Source organism: Trachymyrmex septentrionalis, unplaced genomic scaffold (genome assembly GCF_001594115.1).
Source record: "Trachymyrmex septentrionalis isolate Tsep2-gDNA-1 unplaced genomic scaffold, Tsep1.0 scaffold62, whole genome shotgun sequence".
Classification (NCBI taxonomy): domain Eukaryota; kingdom Metazoa; phylum Arthropoda; class Insecta; order Hymenoptera; family Formicidae; genus Trachymyrmex; species Trachymyrmex septentrionalis.
In genome coordinates this window covers 3,519,417-3,523,983 of record NW_017305800.1, presented here as the reverse complement: position 1 = coordinate 3,523,983, position 4,567 = coordinate 3,519,417, and the positions used below count along the sequence as shown (strand labels likewise).

Below are 4,567 nucleotides of genomic sequence, written 5' to 3'. Positions count from 1 at the left end.
CGTTTCTCGCCGTGTCGTATCCAATTTTTTGCCCTCTTTTTATCTTTGAACAATCGTTCAAACCCATTCAAACCCATTCCCATTGATTCCCGAGATACCGACTACGCCACTGATCGATGACTACACCTACGTCTACGTGGTTAACCTTGATCGGCGCCACGATCGGTTTTCTTTTCTCGTGCACTTCTTCCCTATCTGAAAGAAATAAGAGCGGGTTTAATTTTAAGCGAGCTTCAATTCTCCTTCGAATTACAGGCAGGTTGCAAGAGAATAATCGCGATTCAATGTAATTTTACATTTTCCAACACATACAGTGTTTTACATGCACTAAGGATTTGAATAAATTAACTTCTCCCTTTCCCCACCTTTCACACCTTCTACAAAAAGAATCACTCGCATTCTATATTCTCTAAATTCTTTAGAATGAAATTTCGGTCTGAGGAGTGAAAATTGTGGCGCAGCCTTTAATAAAGGATGGCTGAATTTTCATTCTATAAGAGATTTCACTCTTCGGGGCTCTGTAGAGAGTACGTATAAAAATCATGGTTCTCTTTGATTTACAATATGCCTGTATGAAAGATAATGACTTGTCGCTTCCCAAGATTTTCTCTCGAAAGAAACAAGACAACGTTTTACAATGTCGACCGGCGTCGACCGAAGAAATTTCCTCAGCTCACGTTCCTCCGGGCTGACGCGCACGTAGCTTTTCACGCATGACGCACCGCACGGATCGTGGACTCGTCGTTTTTCGGACCGCTCTCGGGCCGCTCTCGGAGCGTTGTTGCTTCGTGGAACGCCTGAAACGCTTTTGGCCCCAGCCAGAAGCAGGAAAGTGAACGCGCTCTGCTCTCTCGTCGTCTCGACTCGTACGACGATTACTCTCGTTTCTCCGCAACGTCGTTCAATAATTTTCTGTGTCGTTGCGCCATCGGGGCTGAGTATACACATTTTTTTTTCGAGCTGTAGACGAAAGTGCGAATTGTGGGTATTAGCGATGAGAAAAGAATTTACGAGAATGAAAGATAAACAATTACACATAAAAACCTGTAACGATTAATGTACGTCTGTACGTATTTATTTATTTATTTATATTTTTTGAGTTTATTTTAAAAGAATATTTATATCAATTATAGGCTGATTTTTTTTTTTAGATTACGTTCTATGAGATGCAATTTGATCTGTAGGGGAATTAAATCTTTATATAAGCGAACGACGACTTTGTTTATTCTCTGGATTAATCGCAAATTCCCGTACCGGTGAAGAGAAACGAATTAATTATAATATTCGCGAGACACGTTGCGGCGAGTTTTTCCCTCGTGTGTCAAAGTCTTTTTACGTACTTTTACTGCCTTCGCCAATGCAAACGCTACTGCTCTAACGACGTGAAACATTCCCAAGTCGACAACAAATTGCATCTGTGTCCGGCGCATCTTGCGATTTTACAAGATTGAATAAGAAACGATGCGTATGTTCACGCATTTAATCAGAGTAATCGTGCAGAACGCAATTTACTCCAGGAATTCCAGATTAAGAGAACGTCGTTTATATTATTATATATAAGAGTGTAAACTTTGAAAACAAATTTTTTGTGATTTTTTTTTAATTCCTTTAAATTACGTTTGAGATGCATATGAAAATTCTTTAAATCACTAAATAACTATTAAGTTATTTAGTTTTAACTTTTTCTCTCTTTCACAAATCTTTCTTTAATTTCTGATATTTATTTATAGAGTGTCTTAATTTTTTGCACGAGGCAAAAATAAAAAATTCTAAATAAAACACTAAAATTATATATCCATTGAATACAAAAATATGCTAGTACTTCTCGGGCGGATTTGAAATTTCTGAGATTTTATAGTATAGCAAAGAGAGATTTTATAGTATAAAAAAAATGCACGTCGTCCTGTTCGTTCGGCCTGTCGTCACAGCAAGAATCATCTTGACGGGATTGCACTTTCGTCGGCTTAGCAAATATGTCGCGTATATTCGCGGGATGTTGAGCGCTGCAATATAATACGCGAAGTGTGGAGCACCGAAAGGGATGACATGGAATCATAAACACGCGCGTGGTTGCCTTTTTATTTGAGTCAGTTATAGATAGAACGCGCTGCTTCCGGGAGAGAACAGAAATATCAGGATTCGATCGAGCGTTTCCCAACTGACGCGCCGCGACCATCGAATCTTTTCAGAAGGCTTTTTCAACTCTCGGGATGCTTCATTTATTCCTCTTCATATCAATTCAGCGATAAATTGCGATTAATTACAATTTAGATGTTACATAAGGTCCCAGTACATTGTCCAGACACACATACGAGACTTTCTATTATTATTCGTCTCAAACGTGCTTTCTAAAATGTATTATAATTTCATTCACACAATCTAGAAATGCGACTAAATTATAATATTGTAATAAAAAAGCATTTGAAAAATTAATAACAATAAATTTTGTGTGTAAAGGTAGAAAATATAAATGAATTTACCCCATACAAAAAAATACAGATATTTTTCACTATTATTCTAAGCGTAATTCGTTAATAGTGGTTTTAATAATTTCTTTATCAATTAATAATAACCGGTCGGGGTGAAAAATTTCAACTTCGCGGAATACGGCCGATGGATCCATCGTCGATCCATCAAACGGTGCCGTACGTCGTCGGACGCAGGCTGTTGCATCTGCCGCAGGACGAGGGGAAGAAGAAGGCCGTGCAGGAACGCGGGTAGGAAGGAAAGAGAAGGGAAAAGCCGGCTCCCGGGATGCAGGCAGGTTTGAGAATGGCACGATAGGTCGGTCGGCTAAGGTGGGTGGCATTCGGCGCGACTGTTTGAGGGAAAAGGGGGACCCCTGGCGCCAGACAGCTGCCGCGTGTCTCGACCTCGCTCGCGCTAGCTCGTTCGCCTGCTTCGGCCTCTCTCTCTCTCTCTCTCTCTCTCTCTCTCCAACCGTCGCGCCGTACCCGTGGCTCTCCGCGCATCGTCTCGCTTCGCCTCGCCTCGCCACGCTTCTCCAATACGTATAGATCGTACATGCATACGTTGTATGCACGTGTATGCGCCTACGTGCCTGACTTGGTGCGCTATTTTATTGATTTATTTTGGCGCTAGGCTCTCTGTTTCTCTCTCTCTCTCTCTCTCTCTCTCTCGCTTTTTTTCTCTGTGCTGCTCGCTTTGGACGTCCGTCGTCGTGCTGCCTTCGGCCGACGATCGATCGAAATGCGTCGGTCTCGTTTCTCGAGAATCTCGAGCACAGACAGAGTTCCACTGACGAAGAAGACGCTTGTTGCTGAGCCTAGTTTCCGAGATTCTCGTAATTGATTCTGGAAATGTACTTAACTCCACGAATGCGCTTCACAACTCTTAAGAACTGAACGATAGAGAAATTCTAAGTAAGATTTATATAAAAAATTTACATACAAAAAATATTTGCTTTTATTTATAGGTACTGCGACTTAAACATTCTTACATTAGATATAATAGCTTCGACGGCTCTGGTTTCGCGTAGTATATTTGAAATATATTCTAATTCACAAAGCTATTGTTTATTCAAGAATTTCATGATTCATTGCCATTAATGCGTACATTATCGCGTATGATATAATCATGTGAGATTTATGTTCTCTCCTCTCTCTTTCATTACGTCTCTTATATTCTTATTATATCTATTGTATTACTGTCATCACATTTTCATCACGCTATTCGTATTCAACTATTCTATTGTCTCTTATAAAAATTGTCAACGCCGAGCGAAGAACGCGACTACCGGCGTACTCATCAATTATCTCTCGCCTTCCCGATTCACGCAAGCACGACGAAGCTCTCTCTCTCTCTCTCGGTTTTCCGCGCTTGCACGACAATAAATTGTCCTCCTACGTACGCGACGACGCGGCTCTCGACTCTCGAAATGTCAATGCTCGCGATAATACGTTGCTCGCGAATATTTTACCGTAGTCGTAGGTTCGGGGATTGCAACATGTTGCGTGCGGGTGCTGGGTGCCGAATCCCACGTCGCAGCGGAGTCGGAGGAGAGAGAGGGACGTGGATATATCCTGACGTACGATGAAAGCAACAGGTTGCTCGTGTCCATTCCTCTTCTCCGCTCTCACGCCGGTCCGGAGCACCCTTCTCCGCATCCCTTCTGAATGGGGCGAAATACTGGCTGGCGCCATCCCTTGGTGCCGATAGCCGAGGTAAACAGACGGACCGTTTTCATTCATCGGATCCCGGAACGACTTTTCTGAATTGGAAATCCCATCGAGGTCGTCGGTCCTTACTCTCGGGAACAAAAGCGTGAATATATACGGCGTCTCGTAACTTTTACTGTGCCTGCGTCGAATCAACTGGTGCAACGTTCGCCTCTGGGCGAATGTATTGTATATATATATATCTCTCTCTCTCTCTCTCCGGAGAAGTTAAATCGCCTTTTAAAACTTAAATATCTTTTAAGGCTGATATATTGCTATTAATTAAATTAACATTTAAATTTGTGTGTTTCTAGGATATTTTTTAACTGTACGGATTAATTAATATGGACCAACACTTTTCATTTACATCAAATATATATATATATATA

General features: G+C 41.4%; 1 protein-coding gene across 3 annotated transcripts in view; it reads left to right on the top strand.

Moving 5' to 3' along the window:
- Window positions 1–4,567, top strand: part of LOC108752954 (mothers against decapentaplegic homolog 7) — a 63,435-nt gene that overhangs the window by 33,323 nt on the left and 25,545 nt on the right. The gene's annotated exons all lie outside the window — the stretch shown is intronic.